We start from the raw sequence: 26,861 nt of genomic DNA, 5'->3' as shown, positions 1-26,861 counted from the left end.
GTAAGGAGATGGCACAGAATCAGGCAGTGTTTCATTCAGCCATGAGTCTGAGCAACTCCATGACTGACAAGAACCACAATGTCATTTTGGAGTCCCTGGGTGGTACAAATGGCTAATGTACCCAGCTGCTAAGTGAAAGGTTAGAGGTTTGAGTTCACCCAGAGGTGTCTCAGAAGAAAAGCCTGGTGATCTAATTCCAAAAAGTCAGCCATTGAAAACCTTACGGAGCCCAGTTCTACTCTGACACACACAGGGTCGCCGTGAAGTTGGAGTTGATTGGATGACAAGTGGTGTGATAATGTCATTTAGGCATCGTATCCGTTTCTTATAGCTGTTGTAACAAATTACCAAAAACTCTGGTTTAAAAGAACAGAAATTTATTCTCTCACAGTTCTGGAGGCCCGAAGTCTGAAATCAAGGTGTTGGTAGGGCTATGCTTCCTCTGGAGGCTCTAAGGGAGAAGCCATTCCTTGCCTTTTCCAGCTTCTGGTAGCTGCTGGTGTTCCTTGACTTGTGGCTGCATCGCTCCAGTCTCTACCTGCATAGTCGCAGGGCCTTTCCTGTCTGTGTCAAATCTCCCTCATATTCTCTCTTATGGGGACACTTGTGGCCTGACCTGGATAGTGCAGGATACTAATCTCAAGACTCATAATCACATCTGCAAAGTCTTTTTACGCCATATAAGGTAACATTCATAAGTTCCAGGGTTTAGGATGTGAATATCTTTTGGGGGCTATTATTCAGACCACTACAGATATCAACATCCTTTCAGGAAATAAAAATCCTAATAGTCTGACCTTCACAGAACTCACATTGGACATCTTTATTGGTTTCGTTAAGTGAGAACTAGCGGCCTTCAGGAGAGTGGAGCTTAAGTCTTTGGATGATTTTTGGCAACGGCGTCTAATATGAGTTAGCTTACAATGTGGACAACCAAGACCTTGGCTTTTTATACACTTAACTGTTTCTCTTCCTCCTGACTCTGCCACATCCACGAGATGCCTGTTGGATGTGAAGATCTTAAAGAGTTAAACACTTTCTCCACAGTTGTTCGACCATGTGTGTCTGCTGTATGTACCGACCCATTTGAGATGGAGCATTGTGGTAGAAACAGCAGGGGACTTCCACGGATCTGGTTTTGAATTTCTGAGGTGTGACTTCAGGCAATTTACTTAACCTGAGGTCCTGAGATGGTACAAGCAGTTTGTACTCTGCTACTAACCTAAGTGTTGGCAGTTCGAATCCACCAAGAGGCACCATGGAAGAAAGACCTTGAAAACCCTATGGAGCAGTTCTACTCTGTACACATGGGGCCACCATGAGCCAGAATCAACTTGATGGCAAAGGTTTCTTTCTCCCTCCTTCCCTCCCTCCTTTCTTTCTTTTGCCTCACTGAACCTGCACTCTCTCTGAGTTCAGTGTTTGGTCCATGCAGGGTTTTTATGAGAGTTAAATGGTACTTCACAACTTCACATAATTTTTAACACATTGAAAGCATTTGCATTTATGACAACTACTATTATTTTGAAATTCTGTCTCTAATTTTCCACCCCCCAACTTCCTCACCCTGGATTTTGGCTTTTATTACCTCACATGTCAAGACTCACATCTGAAATCTTCACTGGTTACCATTGTACTTCATTTTACAAGTCAACATCAGGTTTGCTGTCCCAAAATACAATTTTCATACTCATGTAATTTCCCCAGCACATGAAGTATGTAATGGCTTCTTGCCACCTACAAATTAGTCTAAACACGTGTCTTTTCATTTGAGGACACTCAGAATCGTGTCTAACCCACCTTTTCAGAATTCTCCACCCCCTAGCCCACTGGTGGTGCAGTGGTTAAGAGCTTGGCTGCTAACCAAGCAGTGCGAATCCACCAGCTGCTCCTTGCAAACCCTGTGGGGCAATTCTACTCTGTTCTACAAGGTCACTATGAGTTGGAATCGACTTGCTGGCAACGGGTTTATTTTTTTGGTTGCTCCCCTGGGTATATCCTCAAGTGGAACAGGCCCAGGCTATCCAGCTTCTGTTCATTTGTTCACCACATCCTCTATCCTCTCTTCAGACTACCCAACTCCTCCCCATCCTTCAAGATCGCATCACTACGCTGTCCTGGCCCAGTCGCCCTTATCCCCTCTGATGTACCACGCGTCCTACTTGACCATTCTAACCACTCTTGCCTTGTGATTTCACTTGTAATTTAGTACTTATGAGTATTTCTCCTTAGGAGGCCCCGGGTGATGAACATGGTTAAATGCTCAACTACTAACCAAAAGGTTGGTGGTTCAAACCCACCCAGGGGTGTGTCACAGGGAAGGCCTGGAATTCTGCTTCCGAAAGGCCACAGCCTTGAAAACCCTATGGAGGGATTCTACTCTGCATACATGGGGTTGCCATGAGTCAGGGTCAAATTGACAGCAACTGGTTATAACTTATCTTTACACTTTTCAGTCTGGAATGCATTGTATCCTCAAATGAATAAGAAGCTTGATAGCAAAATCTTATTCTCTTAAAAAGTTGTATTCTCTTTAGTATCTAACAAAGTGACATAGCTCTTCCAGTCCAGTTGTCATCAAGTCAGCTCTGGCTTATGGAGACCCCACATGTATCAGGGTAGAACTGTGTCCATAGGATTTTCAACAGCTGATTTTTCGGAAGTAGTTCACTACGCTCCTCTTCCATGGTGCCTCTGGGTGGACTCAAACCTCTAAACTTTTGGTTAGCAGCCAGGTTTATTAACTATTTGCATTACCTAGGGACATAACCCTTGGGTACTTTAATTTTTTTTTCTGCTCTAATTTGTTCTAAAACAAAGTTTCATTTATTTGCATATTTTACTGTTCTGACTTCATTCAGTTCTCCATCTTTTTAATTTTTTTTTCACCTTTGGTTTCTCAAATGATAATCCTGGTTGGAAAATGGTAAAAATACTCTTGATTGGGAGCCAAGAAACTGAGTTTATTCTTTTGCCAGGATCTAGCCATGTGACCTTGGTCAAGACATCTTGCCTTCCCTTAGGCCTCAGAGAAGTGTCTGGTTAAATGAGAGTTTTGCGTAGAATGAGTTTGAATCTGGAATTCTACAACTGTAGGAGACACACTATAGAGGGCTTAACTCAAGCTGGCAATTGTTCTTGGATCATCTATCGTCTGCATGCTGGGCTATGCGAAATGTAAGACCAAGTAGCCATCCTCAAGTTTTAACGTAAAACATTTTATCTGGGTGGGAAGAAAAGACTGCTACAGAGTTTGGGTCATTTATTTCTTTCATTATTAATTCATTTGGAAAATGTTTGTTTATGGGTCATCTTCTCCATGCCAGGAGCCCTGGTGGCACAGTGGTTAAGAGCTTGGCTGCTAATCAAAAGGCCGGCTGTTCCAATCCACCAGCTGCTCCTTTGAAACCCTATGGGGCAGTTCTACTCTGTCTTATGGGGTCCCTATGAGTTGGAACTGACTCAATGTCAGCGGGTTTGGTTTTCTTTTGGGCCCCATGCCAGGAACTTATGCGGGGAATACAGCACCTAGCAGGTTGCAGTTCATTTTAACTACATTAATGGATTTCAAAAAAGCACCACCATAATTGTGAGGACGGAGTCCTGGGTGGTACAGACCTTTAAGCACTTGACTACTCTGAAAGGTTGGAGATTCAAAAGCACCCAGAGATGCCTTGGAGGAAAGACCTGGCAATCTGCTTCTAAACGTCACAGCCTTAAAAACCCTATGGAGCAGTTCTACTCTGCACACATGGGGTTGCCACGAGTCAGAATTGACTTGAGGCCCCAGTTTTTTTTTTTTTTTAAGTATGAAGATGAGGATTTACACAAAGTACAGAGGAAAAAAAAAAATTATCCCAATTGCAGGGAAAGAAAGAGCAAAAGATTCCTGAAGGAAAGGATGCCTGAGCTCTGGAAGGCTGAGAAGTCTTGCTAAGCAAAGATTCACAGCCTGGGCAAAGGTGTGAACAACAGCGTAAAGTACGAGTTAACCACGCATGGAAAAGAATGATGAGACATGAATCCGGGGAGGCCAACAGGTGGCTGTTCCTAAAGGTGTCATAAGTCATGCTAGTTTGCTTGGATCTGGCTCTACAGACACTGGAATTCATTGGGGTGTTTTAAACTCAAGAGTGTCAGGGTCAGGCGTGCATTACAGGGAAATCACTCTGGCAGATCTGGGGAGGTTGACTCGGAGAAGGTCGATTGTAAGCAAGTGTTGGTTAGCAGGTAGTTCTCATAGAACAAGGTTCATGGAATCACCTTCATATGCCCATGTATGAACTATGGACTTGACCCGTCCTTTATCTCTGAGTCCCACCGGCTCGCACTCCATCGTATATTGATGGGAGTAGACTCACAGCAGGATGGGTAGGGTTTCGTCAAGAAAGCATTGCATTAAAATCCCTGCATAAAGAGTACGTTCGAAAATCAATTTAAATATTGGGAGTCAACACAATGAGCAAAATGTATTTTCTTCTACCATTTGGATAGACTAGACATCATGACAGAAACCCATGTTACCCCTTGCTCATGCTGGAAGTTAAAGCAAATTAGTGTAAGAAAATGACACATAGGCAAAAAAGGCTCTGACTTGCTTACCTACGGCCAAAATAGGCATGAGTTAAGGAACGCTAGTCGCACAGTGGTTAAAGCACTCAGCTGCTAACCAAAAGGTCGATGGTTCGAGCCTGCCAGCTGCTCTGTGGGAGAAAGATGTGGCAGTCGGCTTCCATAAAGATTACAGCCTTGGAAGCCCTCTGGGGCAGTTCTGTTCTGTCCTGTAGGGCCGTAATGAGTTGGAATTGACTCACAGCAACAGGTTAAACATGAGTTGTTCAAACGCGAAACACCAAGAAGAAAATGCTTTTTCAGATCCTAGGACTTAGCCTCCAGAATTTATTGCCAAGGAAGACCAAGAAGCCAAAGTCTAGCACCAGCTTTAGAAAAGAAATAACATACTTTTATGGTCAGCTGTAACACCTGTTGCTGCACTCGCTGAGCTGTAGGTGACATCAAGTCTCAGCACTGGGGTGGAAATGATCACCTTGGAAGGCTAGCAGAGAGATTCCTGGTATGCATATTCAGGTGTCCCTCCTGATGTCAGGATCTCCCGTACCTCCCTGTCACACCCAGATACTACTTTTTGGACTGCTTATTTTGCAGGCTGAAGGCTGGCCTCGTGAAGTGATAGATTCAATGACAGTCCTGAGATAAGCTGCTGTATTCTGGCGAGAGCACCTGCCTGACAGCTGAGAACAACCTGTCGAAGGTGTTGGTTCAGTGGAAATATCTGTGTTAGGGGTTTGAACTAAACCCATTTTCAGAAGTCTTCCTCATGCTCCTAAAAACGTGCAGTTCTTACCCTCCTCCCATCAGTTTGGAAGGAGGTGATTATCCTCCTTAAGTTCTACAGGGTTTTCAGAAAGCTTTTTCTTAAAGGCAGCTTCCTCTTTAAGGGGGTCACCCTGTGAGTCAATTCAGCACATTGTCCAGAGCTAATGGGGCTGTCTCTGGAGGTGTACAGAATTGGTAGCATTTGTCTCTTGATGGAGCCTATAACTCATAGCCAGGCCTGAAAGCCTGGTTTGGAAATGCAGCTTTATCTGTGTGTGTTGTGTTCCTTTGTTCAGATTCTGTTGTGCTGGTTTTATTCTTGGATGTAGTGTCCCCAGTTCCTGTCGCGGAGAAATTCCCACTTCTTATGGTCTCTCTTCCCTGCTCATCCAACTGGCAGAAATGCTCCGTTTTCATGCTCCAACAACGTTTCCTTCCTGAAACCTCAAATATCCACAAAGACTCCCTGCTTGGTTCTTCACTGAACTGAGGTATCTATTGACCTTCAAAGTCAAGTTTTCTTACCGCAACAGTTAACTGTATCTTCCTGCCTTCCATCCCTGAGTGGCATTTCTGTAAAATTCTTAGTTTTTTTTTTTTTTTTTAATAAACCAATTGTGGATAAGCATTTATTAATCACCAACTGCACTATCCGTTAGGGTAAATATACAATGACTAATTCCTGGGTCTGATGATTATGTATAAGGAACCCATTTTCTGGGACAAGTAGCATATACAATTTAGATAATGATATATGATTATATTATTCATAATTACAATCTGGTTGCCTTATGGGGAAGCATTTACAGAGGGGACAATTACAGTGTACTTAACTGAAAATGATACTTCAAATATTGTCCTTGTTTTAGAAAACAGCTTTAATTTCTACCCTGCCTTAGACCTCCAGACACCACTGCTTAAAAGCAACTAAATCAACTGTCGTGCCTTTTTTTTCTTCTGTTATTACGATACATCATCTGATGGCTAAGAGACAGGAATCGAAAAGTAAAAGAAGAAAAACAAAGACTTTTTATTAGTGTCTTCTTATTCATTTGTTCTTTCTCTAAATGGTATTTATTGTCCTAATTTTATCTGGGAAGTGGTTAGCACCTAACTTGAGGCTCTTGATCTTCAGTAAAATGTGACCTTGCATATGAGCATCGATAATTACACACGAGAGTTCCTGGGTGGTGCAGGCACTCAGCTCCTAGCTGAAACCCACCCAGAGGTGCTTCAGAAGAAAGGCCTGGCCATCTACTTCTGAAAGATCATAGCCTTGAAAACCCTGTGGAGCAGTTCTGCTCTGCACACACAGGGTCCCCATGAGTCGGAATCGACTCGACAGTAACTCCCAACAACCTACCTACGCACACTTGTTCCTACTGTCAAGCATAAGGATCACATCAGTTTAACCAGTAAGAAACCCCAAACTATGGACTTTAGCTAAAATACATAATTGCCAACTTTTAACCTCAATTGGTTAAAATGATTGCTTTCATTTTTTTTTTTCCCCTAAGGGGAACTTAAATATGTAAAAGAATGTAAATTCTCCTTTCCTAAAAATTCCCCTGACACAGCTGTTTTCTTTTGCCAGAGGGAATAGTTTCTTACTGAATTGCAGAGCCTTCTTGTTTGAGAGTAGAAAAGAATGTGCTTTTCTCTTCGACCTGAACTTTTAAGATAATAGTTTCTAGCATTTCTTCCTTTGTCTGTCAGGAACTATGCTTTTTTGTAAGAACATTGTGAATAGAAGCTTCAAGGCACACCCAAATGTTACATTAAAAAGAGGGAGATAGCTTTTAAGTGACGGTTATGTTGGCGCAGTGGTTAAGAGCTATGGCTGCTAATCAAAAGGTCAGCGGTCTGAATCCACAAACTGCCAATGGAAAACCTATGGGCAGTTCTACTCTGTCCTCTAGGGTCACTATAAGTTGGCATTGACTCAACAGAATTAGGTTTTATTATATGTATTAATAAAACTTACAAAAACTTGAAAATAAAGCAAAAAAAAAGGACTTCGTAGTCTTTCTTTGTCCTAGGTAGACCATGGTCTAAGGGACTCACCCAATGATGGTTTGATTCTCTGGAGAAATGAATCTTTACTTTTCAACTTCCTGTTGTTTAGGGTCCAGACTCTATGAAATGACACGTTAAAGATTTTGTATCTGATAGGAAGTCCCTGAGTGGGGAAAAAGATGAACATGTTGCCTGCTAACTGAAAGATGCCTAGAAAGAACGCCCTGGAGATCTACTTCTGAAAAATAAGCAGTTGGAAACCCTGTGGAATACAGTTCTACTCTGACACACATGGGGCTGCCATGAGTCATGGTCGACCAGACAGCAACTGGTTTGGTTTGGTGTCTGGTAGAAATGCCAGAGATTTCTGTCTAACAGAAAAAGTGACCCCGAAGATTATATTTCATCGCCCCTTAGGGTATTACCATGTTGTGACTTTCTTGGTGGCCTCTGTAACCATTGTTCCTTTAGTTCTTTGAGTGAGCTTTGCCATCTGCTGGTTCCCTCAGAGTTAAGTACCTCTTTGACATGTGCTCATTCTATATTTGTATTAGAGTCCCATTTATAACTGATTTAAATTTTTACTTTGTTTTGGAGTTTGTCCTACCAAGATGCCAAGTGGACTTATCTGCTAAAACCAACTTGGTGAAGCATTTAATCTCAAAAATATCTTTTTATTTTTATTTATTTTTTTAATTCTGGAACAAATCTCAAGTAGTAATAGAATTTACTGTGGCTGACTCGCTCTGTTTATGGTTTTTTTTGTCTTTCTTTTATTTTCTTTTCTTCTGATTCTGTGTTTTGATTCGTAGTTTTGTTCTAGTCTGTTATTCCAAAAGCATGGCTTGGACCATTCTTCCATGACTGGCGTAGGGACTAAGGGATCCATGTATTGTCTCAGACCACTGGGCTCTCTCCACTGCATAGCTAAGAGAGCACGTGGTGTCTCAGAAGCTCCTGGTTTGGGCCACAACCAAGCCTGGGGACTAGTAGATTTTTGACTGCTCATCCTCTCAAGTCCATAGTTAAGAGAGTGTCCTCTGTATATGTGAACCTGATTTGCACGTGGCCAGTAAGTTATTCCCCACTGGTGGCAGCAAAGATGGCGACTCTGGTGTTAGGTTTTGATCATCTGGTGGACTGTCAGGTAGACGATGGGTATCTAATTCTGTGTGTGGGGTGAGAGATGATGAAAAATCTGGTTTGATAGCCTTTTCTTTTGTCTGTTTGGCAAGATTGTGTCAGGTTCATTGGAAAGGAGAAACACACTTTGGGTTCTGTACTTTTGAGTTTTAGCATTCAATGTTTACTTTTCACCCAAGGGTTATGGAACTGAAGCTACAGCCGTCAGTCTGTGAGTCTATAAATGAGAAAAGACTTTTTGCCTTATGGTGTGAGTATATTCTTCCCTACAAACCAAAAACCAAACCCATTGCTATAGAGTTGATTCTGACTCATAGCAACCCTGTAGCACAGAGTAGAACTGCCCCCATAGGGTTTTCAAGGAACAGTTGGTGGATTCCAACTTCCAACCTTTTGGTTAGCAGCCGAGCTCTTAACCCCAACAGGTGTTAATGAATTAGTTGCTAAAATCTTACAAGTAAAATCAGCTCTGTTTTTATTGGTTTATAGACTTGATTATCTATATAAATTAATATACCCAAGATTCCTATAAAATAAAGAAACTAGAGTTTTAATACCTTTTATGTGCCTGTCTTAGAAAAAAAATTCTTACAGCAACTGCTAGCTCAAAATAACTTTTGTATAAAATCCAAATTCATGTAACCAAGGAATATCTTGGAAATCCTGGTGGTGTAGTGGTTAAGAGCTATGGCTGCTAACCAAAAGGGTTGCAGTTTGAATCTACCAGCCTCTCCTTGGAAACCCTATGGGGCAATTCTACTCTGTCCTATAGGGTCGCTGTGAGTCAGAATCGACTCGACAAAGGATTTTTTTTTTTTAAGGAATATCTTTGGGCATGTTGTTGCTTTTAGGTGCCGTTGAGTCGCTTCTGACTCATGCACAACAGAAAGAAACACTGCCTGATCCTGTGCCATCCTCACAACCATTATGCTTGAGCCCATTGTTGCAGTCACTGTGTCAGTCCCTCTTGTTGAGGGACTTCCTCTTTTTCCCTGACCCTCTACTTTACCAAGCATGATGTCCTTCTCCAGGGGCTGATTCCTCCTGATAACATGTCCAAAGCAAGGATGTCAAGACTACGTCTCACATACTTTGGACATTTCTTTGGGCATATGGAATTGTTTTTGTTTTTTAGTTTAGCTAAAAAAATTATATATTGTCATAGGTTGAATTGTGTTTCCCCCAAAATATGGTGAAGTCCTAACTCCCGTCTTGTGAACGTGACCTTTTTGGAAAAAGGGTCTTTGACGAGGTTACTAGTTACCATGAGGTCATACTCGACTAGGGTGGGTCTGATCCAAACTGAGTGCTGTCTCCTTATAAAAGAGGAGAAAAGACACAGAGAGACACACAGTGGGAAAACAGCCATGTAAAGATGCACCTACAAGCCAAGGAACGCCAGGAAACATCCCAGGCTGGAAGATACAAGGAAGGATCACCCCGACTAGTGTGGACAGAGAGAGCACAGCTACGCCAACACCCTGAGTTTAGACTTCTGGCCTCCAGAACTGTGAGGCAGCAACTTGCTCTTTTTTAAAATCACCCACCTTGTGGTATTTTGTTACAACGGTCTTAGAAAACAACCACATACTGTCTTTCTCTCAATTTTATCAGTGGGAATTACAAGTGTACTTTTTTTAAATAATATTTCTTTTTGTTTTCTGATGGAGAGGCTGGTTAATCTGAACCTCCTAAACTCATGTTGGCATTGCCTCAAGATATTTAAAATTAAGAAAATATAAAATTATGTGTGTAATTAAATTGAATTAGAATTCTGACCAAACTTTTTGTTTTGTGATATTTATCAGCGTAAACATATTTCCAAGTTTCTTAGTTATGTTTAAGACCTTGAACTAATGTTAAATTGAGCTAATTAATGAATAATCTCTAGTGGATAATTTCTAAGTGCCATGCCGGTCACCTTGCATGTGTGTGTACCTATGTGTAAGTATATATACATGGGTCCCTGGTGGCGCAGTGTGAAGCATTTGGCTGTCAACAAAAAGGTTGGCAGTTTGAATCCACAAACCAGTTCTAGAAACCCTATGTGGCAGTTCTACTCTGTCCCACAGGGTTGCCATGAGTTGGAATCAACTCAGTAGCAACGGGTTGGTTTTTTTCATATGTATCTATGGAAAACCCGGTGGCATAGTGGCTAAGTGCTACTGCTGCTAACCAAAAGGTCAGCAGTTTGAATGCCCCAGGTGCTCCTTGGAAACCCTATGGGGCAGTTCAACTCTGCCCTATGGTGTCGCTATGAGTTGGAATCGACTCGTTGGCAATAGGTTTGGTTTTTTGGTTTATATATGTACATAGTTGTATATATCCGGCACATACACTCTCTCACTGTATATATCTTCTTATTTTAAGATTTTAGAGAAGCTGTAACTACTCTGGCTCATGTTACTGGACATGTTTACTTTTGGCACTTTGATGAAGATGATCACAATACGTATGTGGCTCTAGGAAGTTGTATAATGTATGTTCATGCATGTAAGGTAATGGGATATGCATACTTTGATTTATCAAGGGGAAGAGAAAATATGTTTCAAAATATGAAACAGTATAGTGAAGGGAAAATATAAATACGTATCTATCGTATTTAGAAGTTTGAGAGAACTGAATTCTACTTGCATTGGAGTATAATATCTGTAGTTATGAGTCTGAGTAAAAGCACTGAAGAATGTTAAAATTTGGCAGTTTGCAGAGTTTTGATGGGTTTATGTATACATATATTCCATTGCTGTGGAGTTGATTTCAACTCATAGCGGGCCCTATGGGATGGAGTAGAACTGCCCCATAGGGTGTCCAAGGAGTGGCTGGTAGATTCAAACTGCTGACTTTTTGGTTAGCAGCCAAGCTCTTTACCACTATGCCACCAGGGCTCTCTCTCTCTTTCTATATGATATATATATATCATTGGTTCTATTTTTACAGAGAACCCTAAAATGCCAGAACTGCCATATTTGGGAACAAATCTCCCTTAGTCAAGTGTGGCAAATCTATTACTAAGAAACAAGTGTTGTACTTTAAATGTAGAACCAAGGTACAGGAAGCCCTCTCAGGAAACTGGTCTGTTACTTATTCTATGGTTTACAAGATCCTTAATTTATGTGGTGAAGAAGGCCATTTCCCTTAGGCCGGAAATCTACCAGATGTTGGGTACCTCAAAAAGAGAGAAAGTTACCCAAATGTACAGGCACTATAGGAATAATATTATACAGATGGGTTTCTTGGATTATTTTCTTCCCTTGAGTGGTAGCCTGAGCAATTCCTTCCCCTTCCACAAATGTCTACATCCTAATGTTCTACCCCGGAACCTGGAATGCTACCTTATATGCCAAAAGGGCCTATGCAAATGTGATCAAGTTAAAGATCTAAGATGGGAGATCATCCTAGATCATCTGGGTGGGTCTGATGTAATCACATGGGTTATAAGAGGGGTGCAGAAGGTGTCAGGGAGAAGGAGCTGCAATGACAAAAGCAGAGGGACAGGGAGAAAGGGACCTGAAGTTGCCATGACGTTGATTTTGAAGACACAAAAGAGGCCAACGAACCAAGGACTACAGGTGGCGTGTAGGAACTGGAGAAGGTGAGGGAATGGATTCTCCCTTAGAACCTCCAGAAGAAACCAGTACTGCCGAGTGCCGACACCTTGACTTTCACCCAGTGAGACCCCTGTGTCAGACTTCTGGTCTCCAGAACTGTCAGAGAATAAATTTGTTTTAAGCCACCAAGTTTGTGGTGATTTGTTTCAGGAAAAATAGGAAACAAATATAAGGAGCCCTAGTGGCACGGTGTTTAAGAGCTCTGCTGCTAACCAAAAGGTTGGCAGTTCAAATCCGCCAGCAGCTCCTTGGAAACCCCATGGGGCAGTTCTACTCTGTCCTATATATAGGTCGCCATGAGTTGGAATTGACTCGACAACAATGTGCTTGATTTTTTTTTTTTTTTGTTAATACACTAGGAAAAAAACTGCCAGTAAGAGCAATAAGAAGCATTTCTGGAAAGAGAGAGGCTTTTGAAAATGCGATCTGAGATCACTTTTGAAAGTTCCATAGAGCAGCTAATTCTCTGGCCTCAGTAGATTCTCAGCACTGTAGCTCTAGGTTTGCTGACTCTCCCAATGAGGCTTACGTGGTTAATTAACCTCTTAGTGCGTCCATGTCAATTAATCAGATCCAAGCTTTTTGTGATATGACTAATCTTCAAAGATTACTTATGATACAAGAGAAGCTTTGAGAAAATTGTCTAAAACTTGGAAACAAAGCAAAAGAATGACTATATGTCCTTTCAAGGTCATGCTGGACAACTGCCTAACAGGCCACGCAAGGATGATTTAATTCTCTGGGGGATTGCATTTTTGTTTGTTTTATTGTTTTCTATTTTTTAGGGTCAAGACTATAAAAATTATTTGTAGATTTTTGTACTATACAAAAAAACCAAACCCATTGTCATTGAGTCAATTCCAATTTATAGCTACCCTATAGGACAGAGTAGAACTGCCCCGTGGGGTTTCCAAGACTCCAATCTTTACGGAAGCTGACTACAACACCTTTCTCTCAAGGAGCAGCTGATGGGTTTGAACCGTTGATTTTTTTGGTTAGCAGGAGAGCACTTACCCACTGAGCCACCAGGGCTAAATAGTTTGTGTCTGTGTCTTACTTTCCTAGTGCTACTATAATGGAAATACCACGAGTAGGTGGCTTTGAAAAACAGTTCAGAAGGCTGGAAGTCTGAATCCAGGGCACTGTGCTAGGGGAAGACTCTCTCTGTTGGCTCTGGAGGGCCAGAACCTTGTCTCTTCCAGCATTTCTTAGTTCCTGGACGATCTTCACATATCCTGGTATCTATCTTCCCCTAGTCGTGCTTCTTTGTGTCTGTGCTGCTCCTTGGTACACTTCGAAGTGACCAGGTTTAACATACGCCCTACACTGATATGCCCTCATTAGCATAACAAAGAAAACCCTGTTTCCAAATAGGATTAGATCCACAGGTATAGGGGTCAAGATTCCAACACATAGTTTGGGGGGACACAATTCAATCCGTAACAATCTGGTACAAAAGATAACTCAATGGATATGGTTTCATCAATAAACTAAAGCACATAAAATAATAAATTTTGCCTCTAACTCAGCAAACTTATTTCAGTTTGCCTTTCCTGGTAGACTGTATAATCACTGTTCCTTTAATTCTTCTTTGAACCAGCTTTGCCATCCTGCTGGTTTCATCGTTATGGAGTTACATGCAGTTTTGGCATGCGCTTACTTCATATTTCATAGAATTATGTTTATAACTTTATAAAATTATATACTGACAGATACTTAGTGATATACATATGTTATCTCAATAGCAGCCAGGGAAGTTAAATATGATTGTCCCCAATTTATCATGAAAGAAAGAGGTCCTATAGTGAGTGAGTCGCAGTTGGAAGAAGATTTTAGAATCAGGTCTTTTTGTTTCTACACAGCGTTCCCATGGATAAGGTCATGAGAGAGAAAGTGAGGTGAGTTAGGCTGATTTCTCCCTATGAAACCCTAACGTTGGCATTAACACGGGTCATGAGGACAGGATATTCTCAAGCTACACACACAAAAAGGAAGATAGATGAAAAATTTTAGATCAGCACTAAGATCTGACATTCCACTAACTTAGTGGCAATTTTGAAGCCTCTGTTGCTCAGTTGACTCAGATTGGATCTGCTGGATTCACTTAGGAAGACAGAGGCTCTCGCTCTGGCTTCAGGTATCCCATTTCTCAGTTTCTGTGCTTCATCTAGCACAAAGCAGCCTGTCCTGAAAATCAATATCACAGGGCTGGAAAGTGCTGACAGCATGAGGAGAAATAAAGAAGCCATCAGCCTTTTTTGTGCAGTCTCTTGCACGAGGGATTCTGGGCCAATTGGAATTGACACCCACTGTGCTAATTGCCATCTGGGTTCAGGTCGAGGGAAGCATCTGGAAAGTGTCTGAACTCATGGCTTTATGCTAGTGGCAGAGATATCTCTCATTTTCCTTCTAGAATTTTCCAGCCCTTCAGAACCCCATTCTGCTTGCTGACCACTAGATTAAATGGGTCCCAGGATGGTCATATGTTCTAGAATTTCCATTTTGGATTTACCCCCATTTTGGATTTTTACCGTAAATACTGGTGACTTTAACCAAAACGAAACCCATTGCCGTCGAGTCAATTCTGACTCCTAGTGACCCTATAAAAAAAAAAAAAAAAAAAAAAGTGACCCTATAGGACACAGTAAAACAGCCCCAAGGGTTTCCAAGGAGTGCTGATGTGTTCAGACTGCTGACCTTTTGGTTAGCAGCTATGGCACTTAACCACTACGCCACCAGGGTTTCCAAACTTAAATTTTAATTCTAAGACTGTGAATCCTGCTTTAAAGACCCTTTTCTCGTCACAGGCGTACCTTTACTTTGCAGTTTCTGGCTCGATATCCCCAGGTTCCTTTTCCTTCAGAGCATTGTCTTCCCCTCATTTTTCACCAATATAAAAATACCTCTTTTTCCGTTTTGCTGAAGTATCAACGAGAACTTGAGTTTTATAAAATATGTCACATGGCAGTATTTGACAGAATCAATGATGTGGTTTGGAAAGTTGTATAGAAGATATAAAGTTTTCATGTAAAATAGGAGGATTTAATAAAAAGGTAAATTTTTTAGCCTAGTTAAAAAAAAAAAAAAAAAACCTTTAAAAAAAAACCCCACATATATTGTATTAAAAAAATACTGCTAATAGTCAATTCATTGTTGTTCATGTATTGCTCAGGAACACATTTTAACCTGACATTGTAGACAAGATGACTTCCAATGTAATAGTAGTTAATTTTAATTGTTACCAGGATTTGGCTTCTGAGTATGGCATACTGGGAAGAGCACGATTTTGGAATCGAATAACGTGGGTTTGATTCTTGTCTTTATCTTTGATGAACTGGTGACTCTGGGCAAGTTACTGAATTTCTTCAGGCCCTTTTTGCAAAAATGAATACTGTCTTCACATAGTTGTTGCAAAGATTAAAAGAGATAATGCTTCAAAGCATCTAGATGGGTGCTACCAGAGCGGAAGCTCAATAAAAACCCAGCGCCCTTCGTACCTTGACCTAGTTAAGGTTTCCTAACTGTCCTCACAGTTACATGATTGACTCACATGGATTTAGTTTTTTCGTTTCATATCTCTTTATGTGCGTACCTGCATATGTATATTTGTATCTCTGTATGTACATACATGCCTATCTCTCTATCATCTATCTATCTTCATCCATCCATCATCTATTATTTATGTATTTATATACCTATCACCTATCAATCTATCTAATAGTACAAGGGGGCATATATTTACAAAATAAATAAGTAACACTGATAAAAGTTTTACAGAATGGCGAAAAGTGAACTATGGCTGGTAGGGTCAGTTCAGTTCCTAAGAAAAGTTGGGCTTGTATCAGTCATTGAAGGTACGCAGGATTTGAAAAACTGCGTATTCTCAAGCCTGTCATCACAGCCCTGGGCCAGAGAAACACTGTCATCATGTACTGATTGGATCCTGTGTCCCTGCATTCTAGGAAAACTACAAACAATATAGACCACTCTGGGAGAATGACTTTTTGGTGTCTTGTAGGTAAAGAAGGTCCCTGAGTGGTACAAATGGTTTGTGATGGATTACTAACTTAAAGATTGGTGATTCGAACCCACCTAGTGGTGCCACAAAAAAATAAAATAAATAATAATAATAAAAATAAAGGCATGACAGTCTGTTTCCGAAGGGTCACAGACAAGAAAACTCTATGGAGCAGTTCTACTTGGTTACACAAAAGGCCTCCATGAGTCAAAACCAACTCTGTGGCAACAAGTTTGAGTTTTTTGGTTTGTTTGTTTTGGTAGGCAAGGACCATCTTTTGAGTCTTTTCAAAGCCAGTGTTTGTTATGAAAAAAAGACCTGCCCTCAAATAGTCCTGGTCGTTACAGTTATCCTTAGGGTCACACAGACCTCACAGGTCCTCCTTTGTGGGTGGAGGCATTAGCTCTTAGCGTGGTGTCCAGTGGTTTTTCCCCCGATTTCCCTCAATGGCGATAGACTAGATTCCATGGCGTGCCCACGTCATTCCAAAGCTCAGGCACTGGTGGATCTGAAGACCGTCTGGAAGTTTCAGCACTGTGCCCACAGTCCTGGAATTCCTGCACGCTGCCAGCCCTGGGGGCATTTACATGGATTTCTGGGACTTTCTCAATGCTACTGCAGAGCAACAGTCACTGTAGTTATAATGTACCTTGGTGCTTCAGATTCCTCGTACGAGCATGTCCCGGAAACAATATTTTAATTGCCTAGAGAATAATAGGAGCCCTACTGGCTCAGTGGTTAGGAGCTCGGCTACTAACCAAAAGGTCAGCAGTTGGAATCCACCAGCCACTCCTCGGAAACCCTGTGGAGTAGTTCTACTCTGTCCTATAGGGTCGCTGTGAATCAGAATTGACTGGATGGCAATGGATTTGGCTTTGGATTTTTCTTGGAGAAAAACTTCCCAACATACTAATTAAGGCTGTTTCAAACTGTCCTTTCCTATCGCTTCTATAGCCATGTTCTCTGGCTGTACACAAACCTTGTGTTCCATCCATGTGGATGTCCTCCTCCCCAGGCTCTATGCATGTCCGTCTTTCATGGATTTTTCCTGCAGCTCCTTCTATGTGGAATTCTCTCCCACCCTCCCACATGTTCTTATAAATCCTGCTCATTGTTAGAATATAAGCATCCTGAGGGCAGGGATGGGTATCAGTTTTGTTCACTGACATATCGCAAATACCAAAGATGGTGTCTGGCACAGAGTAAGTGCTCACCGAATACTTGTTGAATGAGTGCAAAAAAAAAAAAAATCATCCAAAGCCTAGTTCAAATGTCACCCCCTTTCTAAAGCTGTTTTCAATCCCTTTAGTTAGATGTGCAGTTTTTTGCTCTGGGCTTTAACAGTATTTTACTTGTATCCTATGATAGGCCACATGATAGCAGTCTTAGTATTAGAGTTGCTGCTGTTGTTAGGTGCCATCAAGTTGGTTCTGACTCACAGCAATCCCATGTACAACAGAACAAAACACTGCCCAGTCCTTCGCCATCCTCACAATCATTGTTATGCTTGAGCTCACTGTTGCAGCCCCTGTGTCAATCCATTTTGTTGAGGGCCTTTCTCTTTTTCCTGACCCTCTGCTTTACCAAACATGATGTCCTTCTCCAGGGACTGATCCCTCCTGATAACTTGTCCAAATTATGTGAGGCAAAGTCTTGCCACCTTTGCTTCTAAGGAACATTCTTGTTGTACTTCTTCCAAGACTGATTTGTTCATTCTTCTGGGAGTCCATGGAATTAATATTCTTCACCAACACAATGATTCAAAGGCGTCAATTCTTCTTAAGTCTTCCTTATTCATTGCCCAGCTTTCCCGTGCATAGGAGGTAGATACACCTTAGTTCCTAAAGTGACATCTTTGCTTTTTATTATTTTAAAGAGGTCTAATTTTTTTTTTTTTGCACAAGATTTGCCCAATACAATATATCATTTGATTTCTTGACTGCTGCTTCCACGGCTGTTGATTGTGAATCCAAGTAAAATGAAGTCCTTGACAACTTCAATATTTTCTTCATTTGTAATGATGTTGCTTATTGGTCCAGTTGTGAGGATTTTTGTTTTATGTTGAGTTGTCATCCATACTGAAGACTGTGGTCTTTGCTCTTCATCAGTAAATGCTCCAAGTCCTCTTCACTTTTCAGCAAGCAAGGTTGTGTCATCTGCATAATGCAGACTGTTAATAAGTCTTCCTCCAATCCTGTTGCCCCATTCTTCTCCCTATAGTCCAGCTTCTCGGATTATTTGTTCAGCATACCAATTGAATAAATATGGTGAAAGGATACAACCCTGACTCACACCTTTCCTGACTTTGCACGACGTAGCATTCCCTTCTTCTGTTCGAATGGCTGTCTTTTAATGTATGTACAGGCTCCTCATGAACACAATTAAGTGTTCTGAAATACCCATTCTTTGCAATGTTATCTGTAATTTGTTATGATCCACACAGTTGAATGTCTTTGCGTAGTCAATAAAACACAGGTAAACATCTTTCTGCCGACCTTTTGGTTAGCAGTCTTAGCACTCAAGCACTACGTCACCCGGGTTTCCAGAATATACTTAATACATGTTAATTAAGTTGAATTTTCTGGTAAGATCCCCTTACTTAAGACTTATTTAATACTATAACTTTAGAAGAGGCCAACAAAATATATTTTAATTGGAAATTATTTTGAAACAACAAGAGCCCTTCTCTGTCAAACCTTCCGATGTCAGAGACATTTGTGGCTGTACCTGGATCACAACCTCAGTCCCCTGTAACTTTGGATTCCCTCCCAAGTGGCAAGACTACTGTGACTCTGGGAAAATCACTTCCCCTCAGAGGACTTCAGTGTCTTCTACTACAACACGGAGTTGTTGAACAGAATACTCTCTAAGAGGCTCTAGGCTCTGTTCCTTCCTCTATCTGGGTTGGAAATTTGCCCAGTCCTCAGCACGTATCACAAAAGCATCTGCTGCCTGAGCCCAGAGCTCAACAGAGTCTTCTGGAACCCAACGTAGACCTCTTTGAAAATGAAGACTGCCCTTTTGTAGGCTAAGCCAGAAAAAAATGACTCTGTACTCACCCTATTGCTTTCAACTCCAAGAGGCTTGCTGAACTCATTTCTTGAGGGACATAGCACTCTCTTGTCCATCGAACAAGTCAACCTTGCTTTTTTTCCCTTCTTTTTTTTGGCTCTAGGGTCTTTATTCTTCGACAGATTCTTATGGTCTAAATCTCAGGAGCTCATCTACCTAAGCTTCTTAGGGAAGCCTTTTGCACCTGTGCCCATCAGAGCAAGAGGACAAAAAAGGGACTTGCCGAAAGCCATATCATGATACTGTGGCAGAATTGCTGAGCAAGCCCTTCTGTTTTGTTTTTCTTGCATCCCATTAAGCAGTACTATTTGAACTCAATTCCCTTCGACATTGATTTTCTCGGGACTAGGATTCTGGGAATTAGATTCATTCATCCCCTCAAGGACTTCAGTCAAGTGAAGAAAAGAGGCAAATAAATCCCGTGGCATTTCTTGAAACCTCCTCAAATCCACAAAAGACTTAATGAGACTTTGGTTATTTGACTTAATGATGTTTTAAAACAATATTCACAAATCGTGGGTGAGAAATAATTGGTTGGTACCGTACTTCAAAGGTGTCACTTTCAAAATTGCTTTAAGTGAGAAACAATGTACGTTACTCTGCCTACTGTAGAACAATAAAGTCAGAACGGTAACAGTCAATTGTTCTGATACCATTACAGTTCAGCTGAATCATGTTAATTAGAACGTGTTGGGCTCGTTCTCATTTGGATCAGCTTAGTTTCACCCTCTTGCTCTTGGCATGAAGCAAAATTTACTCTCGGTCATCATTGAAAAAATCTTGAAAATAAGAAGAAAACAATTATAAAAATGGGCTTTCCTGATCTCTAATTAGCAAACTACTTTAAAAGTATATGTTAATGAAAGTATGCCTCCAGTTTAATTGTTAATAATGCTATTGCCACTGCATTAAAAATGCATAAAGTACCTTACTGAGATGGGAACACATCATCCCAGGATTTTTTTTTTTTTTATTAGCCCTGGGAATGCAGCATGTGGGCTGTTCTTTCACAGTTGTAAGCCTCACCCTTCGATTATAGCCATCAAGACAATTCCAACTCCTGGAGACTCCTTAGGTGTCAAGGTAGAACTGTGCTCCATAGGGTTTTTAATAGCTGATTTTTCAAAAGTAGATCACCAGGCCTTTCTTCCGAGGCATCTTTGTGTGAGCTGGAACCTCCAACCTTTCCATTAGCAGCTGAGCACCTTAACTGTTTCCACTACTCAGGAACTCCCTTTCAGTTATACAGTTGTCGAGAATCAGTGTTATAGACTGAATTGTGTTCCCCAAAAATCTGTGTTGGAATTCTAACCTCTTTTCTTGTGGTTGTGATCTCATTTGGGAATAAGGCTTTCTTTGTAATATTAATGAGGTCATATCAGGGTAGGGTATGTCCTAAACCTTATCTCTTCTGGGTGATATAAAGAGCAACATAGACTCAGAGGTGAGCCAGCACAAACAGGAAGATAGACGCTATGAGAAGATTGCCGAAGAGCCGAGGAACACTGGCACTAGAGAAGCCGAGACAAGAACATCCCCCCAGAGCTGACAGAGAGAGAGCCTTCCCCTAGAGCCAGTGAGCTGAATTTAGATGTCGAGCCTCCTGAACTGTGAGAAAATAAATTTCTTTTCTTTAAAGGAACCCAAGTGTGGTATTTCTGTCACAGTAACACTAGATCACTAAGACATTCATTTCTTTGGTTGTCTGACATTTGTGACAGCAATATTAGTGCCCTTTAAGTCCTTGCCACGGGTTGTACCCCCCAGGTAAGCTTGAGCAACTGGTCCTGAATCTGAATGACTTTGGAAGCAGAGTGTAATAAGAAACATACAAGTGAATAAAAGCTGTAAACACGTTGCCATCAAGTCAGTTCCTACTCATAGTGACCCCTATAGGACAGAGTAGAACTGCCCCATAGGGTTTCCAAGGAGTAGCTGGTGGATTTGAACTGCCGGCCTTTTAGTTAGCCACCAAACTCTTAACCATTGTGCCACCAGAGCTCCATACAAGCGAACAGTTAATAAAATGTCTCCTTTCAAAGTTGGGTCCCATTTGCTGATGCTCCCACCTCTGACCCACTTTCCCTGTAACTGCCATACACAGCACAGTTACCCCAGGGCATGGGCCTTACAAATGCTTCCAGACAGGAGTGTTGTCAGAAGCTAATGCAAAGGGGTCATCCTCCGGTTACTCAGACAGGCTGCTTACTTCCCTTTGAATGTAAATTCATCGTGTTCAGGGAGTAGATGATCAGCTTACAGCTGCCCTCAGGATTTTACTTAGTATTCAACAAGAAGTACATATTGACAAAGGCTTGGAGAGCAGGGTCAGCTTCAGATATTTCCACCTGCATCCTTAATGTACCTCAGACCCAAATGCACACAGAAGAACCTCCAGGCTGGTATTGTACAGCCCCGTGTTGGAGAATTTGCAGCTGCTTATTCGTTGTAGAATATGGCTATTCTTTATTGCTCTGTGCTCGTTTGCATTTGTGCTTCCTTTCCTAGTACTTGGTGTTTGGCTTGATTCCATAGCTATTCAGTAGCCTCTCAGTTCCAGCTTATCACATTTACCCCGCCTGCAATGGTTGGGGTAACCTAGTGTCCCAATGTCACCTTGAAAATCTCTAATTGCCCTTCAGATTTCATCTTGGATATTCCTTTCTCCAAGAAGCCTTACTTAAACCTCTAAGACTGGTTTAGGTATCCTTCCTACATATTGCTATTGTTGTTGTTAGCTGCCTTACTCATGGCAGCTCCATACACAACAGAACAAAATGCTGCCTGGTCCTGTGCTGTTCAATATTCATTTGGGGTCAGACCTTTGTGATCTACAGGATTTCCGTTGGCTGATTTTCAGAAGTAGAACACCAGGCCTTTCTTCAAGTCTGTGTTGGTCTTGAAGCTCTGCTGAGACCTATTCTGCATCATAGCAACACACAAGCCCCCACTGGCAGATGGGTGGTGCCTACGCATGAGATGCATTGGCCAAGGATCAAACCTGGGTCTCTGGCACGGGTGAATTCTACTACTGAAACGCCAGTGCCTCAAGGATTTTTTTAGCATCCTTTAATTATCTCTATCAAATATTGTTTACTTGTCTGCCTCTCCTGTTGGACTATTGATTCACTGAGTGTATCAAATCTGAGGGAAACCCTCAATGAGATGGATTGACACAATAGCCGCAACAATGGACTCAAACACACCATCGATCATGAAGATGGCACAGGACCAGGCAACGTTTTGTTCTGTTGTACGTAAGGTCACCATGAGTCTGAGCTGACTTGAAGGCAACTAACAACAAGAAGGCTATTAGTGCCTAATAAAATTTGTATAAAATATTCTTACTTTGGCATTGACTGAGTCTGTCAGGTAAAAGTGCTGAACAGAAATGTCTTTAATGGAGACAGTATGATATGACACAACTCTGGATTCAAGTCTCTCCTGCATCTTTACCAGTTAGGCAAAATGGTCAGACTAACTGAGTTCCATTTTCCTCATTTGTCAATGGGGAATACAAAAATCTGCCTGCGGGAATGTTGTAAGGATGAGCGCTAAACTATGCTTCATGTCTAACATCAAAGGACAACCAACGATGGCCATAGTTCTCTTTACTCCTTAAAGATTGCCATTAGGTGCAGGAGCTGGATTTCACTTCTGCCCTTAGAGACACCGTGTTACCTAGATACATGCATGCTTGTAGAGACATCCAGTTGTGAAGCTTGTTATGGAGTGAATTGTACCTCTTAAGATTATGTGTTGAAATCCTGGTCCTTGTATCTGAGCATATAATCCCCTCTGAGTTATAAAGAGACCAGAGTAGACACAGAGACACAAGCAAGAGGAAGGCAGATACCACAGAACACCAAGGGTCTCTGGTGGACACCAGAAACAAGAAGAAAGCCTTCGCAGAAGAAATCAATATGGCCGAGACCCTGATTTGAACTTTCAGCCTCCAGAACTGTGACAAAATACGTTTTTGTTCTTTGAAGCCACCCACTTGTGGAATTTCTGTACCGGCAGCACTAGGTAACTGAGACAAAGCTAGTATAAAGCAGGTGGTACAGAAAACAAGTCATCCGCCAATTAATTTAGGAAGCGTCCATTTGCAGACATGCTAACTTGCATGTTGATAGGCGCCCACACAGTACTTAGTATTTAATAAGACAGCATGTAAAAGCAAGCATTAGCTCTGTAGTTTTCAAGCGTCGGATATTAACTGAGATGTAGCAGGTATTTCTGCACTGAGTGGCCTTTTTCTTGCAGCAAATCACCAGGGGATTTCACGCAAGGTTTACAGCAGTTTTAACAGGCCGGGGGCATCACACTTGAAAGTGTTACGAGGCAAGAATAAAATTGGAATTGGAACCCAATCAAGCGATTTGATGAAAGAAATGGCTTGCTTCCATCATGGACGTTCTTTAAATTCCCTTGAAAGGGAGGACGTGCCCCAACCATTGAGGGCAAGCACTTTGTCAGACTTGCTTCAGAGGGATCTCTTTTCTGGACATAAATCTCACTTATGCCTTATTCTGGGCTGGGACACCAGCAGTCTGCCTCAGATTAGAAAACAACCTGTGAAAAGGGAACTTCACAGCATGTTCCAGGCCCTAGGCTGGCCAGAAGTCAACAATATTCCTAGGAAAAGACACTGAAGTTGAGATAATACGAGGATGTTTTACCTCTTTCTTTAGTCTCAGCATCCATTACATAAAAGGTATACACATGTCTTAGCTTCTTAGTGCTGCTGTAACAGGAATACCAAAAGTGTGGGGCTTTAAAGAATTGAAGTTTATTTTCTCACAGTTTAGGGGGCTACAAGTCCAAATCCAGGAAGCGGCTCTAAGGGAAGTCTGTCTCTCTGTCGTCTCTGGGGGAAGATCTTTGTCTCAGCTTCTGTAGCCCCATCGTTCCTTCATTCCCTGGTGATCTTCACATAGAATCTATCTTCCCCCTGTTTGTTCTTGTTCCTGTATCCAATCTACTCTTTGTATAACTCGTAAGTGGTTAAGTTTAGGATATACTCTACACTGATATGGCCTCATTACTGTAATGAAGAAAACTCTATCCCCAAATGGGATTGCATCATAGTGGTTAAGAATTCAGCAGCTACCAAAAGGTCAGCAGTTCAAATCCACCAACTGCTATTCGGAAACCACACGGGGCAGTTCTGCCCTGTCCTACACGGTCGCTATGAGTCAGAATCGACTGACAGCAAAGGGTTTGGCTTTTGGTTTTATACTGCCTCATTAATATAACAAAGAAAACGTATTCCCAAATGGGATTACAGGTATGGGGTTAGGATTCCAACATATATTTTTTGGGATGCACAATTAAATCCATAACAGCACTTTTTATACATCTATATATATATCTGTATATCTATCTATACACATAAGTGTATCCATATAAAAAAAAATACATACGTATATATATACATGTATTTTTTTTTTTTTCTCCATGCTCTAGCAAATCAGTTAAAATTACATTCCTTCTCGACACCACATGTATAGAAGCTTTTGGGTACACTGACTTAATCAAATTGTGAATTAATTTAGCCAACAATGTGCCTTCCTGAAAGTTGAAAAGTAGAAAGCCAGCTTTCAGCTTGAGAGAGGACAAACTTCTAGCCTTCCAAATGGCCAGAAACAGGAAGTGACATGACTAAATAAACACCACTTCCGAGTCAAGATGAAGCCTTGCCCAGGCCTCCGCTGAGGGAAGCCAGGGATGAACTGTGGAAAATGGCCCAACTTCCCAGTTTCCTCTTAAGAACAATCAAGTGTGGCACCTGGAGAGATTATACAATGGGAATGTTATATAAAAACAAGTTGTCAAGAGTTGGGCATGGGGTGGGGGCAAAGAGGATCTGACCCCTGTCACTGTTTGCACATTCTCAAAATGTAGAGAGGGGAAATGACGGATCTACATGATCACAAACCAAAGAGCCAAACTCATTCATTTTTTTTTTAATTCATAGGAATAAGGATACTTCTTCCTATAAACTCCAGATAGAGCGACAAACTTGTGTTCCGATTTCTTCAGGATTCTCTGGGTTTTGGAGACCTGGCGGTGCAGTGGTTAAGAGCTCAGCTGTTGACCACAAGGTCAGCAGTTAGAATCTACCAGATGCTCATTGGAAACCCTTTGGGGCAGTTTTACTCTGTCCTGTAGGGTCTCTATGAGTCAGAATTAGCTCAATGGCAACTGGGTTTTTTGGTTTGTTTTTCTCTGGATTTTAAAACTCAAACTTACAGATCCTGGAGATCCCAGGCAAACTGAGACAGTTGATCACACTAATTCTAGGACAACTGCTATAAAGGTCCTTTTTCCCAGTAAGACGACTCAAAGTAGCAGTTAAGATGTCTTAATTTCTGAATCAGTAAAATATAGCATTTCAAAATCTAGCTGTAAAATTCACTCTGTGCACTCGATGGACTATGAGAATCCTGTTGCTGAAGAAGACCTCAGGGACTGCCTAATTCTTAATACTTGAGGGCAAATAAAATATTTGCTTAAAAAATCCAACATGAGATATTTTAAGAATGCTTTCTATTCAAATATTCCCGTAGTAAACCTTTCTTAAAAGTGAGCAATCATTCTTGCATTTGGTTAGGAAAAAGATGAATTGGAATATCAGTCTTCTTTAAATTGGGGCACCTATGTCAGAGTGCCTGATTTAGAATAAAGTCAATGTGGCAGAAATTATTTTTTTCCTCCTACCTGTGGCTGTTACTGTTAGTGCTCCATCCAATTCCCCTTCACCAGTCTGGTGCACTAGTGACCCCAGCTTTGAGGGGTGTTGGCTGCTAAGGGCTTACACCCTTCTCTGCATGATTTCCTTTGGTCTACATGAACCTGCTAGAGAGGAGATGCTTGGAAGACTATCTTCAGCCTGCCAAAAGGTGCCTATGGCCAATGAATGAGTAAGCCTGGGGTGTGTCATTCTTCCAGGGGACCACTGGGGAGACATTTATACTCCAGAGAGCCCAGTGGAATCAGACTGATGCTATATTCCTTCTAGCTTCTTCTTCTGCCCTACCTCCATTTCTTCACTCCATTACTGGTTTCTCTAGAGCCTGGTCCCTTTATAAATCTCTTTCATAAGAGTCCTCATCTCAGGCTGTGCTAGGAAACTTGACCTCTACCATATCTTATGATATATGAATCCATACTTTATTAAACGTTTATTCAACCCTGGGAAGTTCACCACTATTTATTTGGCCATTCATGATAGTAATTGTGATATCTTCAAGACAACATGGAAACTTTCCATAAGGTGGTAGAGGTGGAGGAAGATGGGAACTAACATCTTGATTGCCTGTGAGGTTATATATCATCCAACTGAATCATGAATCAAACCTTGCAAGGTAGCTATTTTTATCTCACTTTTTTACCAGTGGGAAACTGAGTCATAGGTTGGTCAAGATGACACCATTAGTTAATGGGAAACCCAGGCTTAACTTAGGGGGTCTCATTCCAAAGACTTTGTTATCTTTCAAAGGGTATGAAGGGATCTCATGAATAGTCAAAGTGCGAATGGATAAACTCGATTTTTTTCATAAGCAATAATTAATTTTAAGAGTTTTATATCTGGAATAATTAAAATAGAACAGATAAAAAGCCCTCGCATGATCTGGTTTGACCTCATGCGATAGTATATGTTA

At 41.3% G+C, this 26,861-nt stretch overlaps 1 protein-coding gene across 9 annotated transcripts in view; it reads right to left on the bottom strand.

Moving 5' to 3' along the window:
• The window catches only part of GRIK1 (glutamate ionotropic receptor kainate type subunit 1), a 473,079-nt gene that overhangs the window by 68,818 nt on the left and 377,400 nt on the right, over nucleotides 1-26,861 (bottom strand). The window lies entirely within an intron of this gene.

Source organism: Elephas maximus, chromosome 18 (genome assembly GCF_024166365.1).
Source record: "Elephas maximus indicus isolate mEleMax1 chromosome 18, mEleMax1 primary haplotype, whole genome shotgun sequence".
NCBI classification, from domain to species: Eukaryota; Metazoa; Chordata; class Mammalia; order Proboscidea; family Elephantidae; genus Elephas; species Elephas maximus.
The sequence above is the reverse complement of the archived record's forward strand: the minus strand, read 5'-3'. Positions and strand labels throughout refer to the sequence as shown.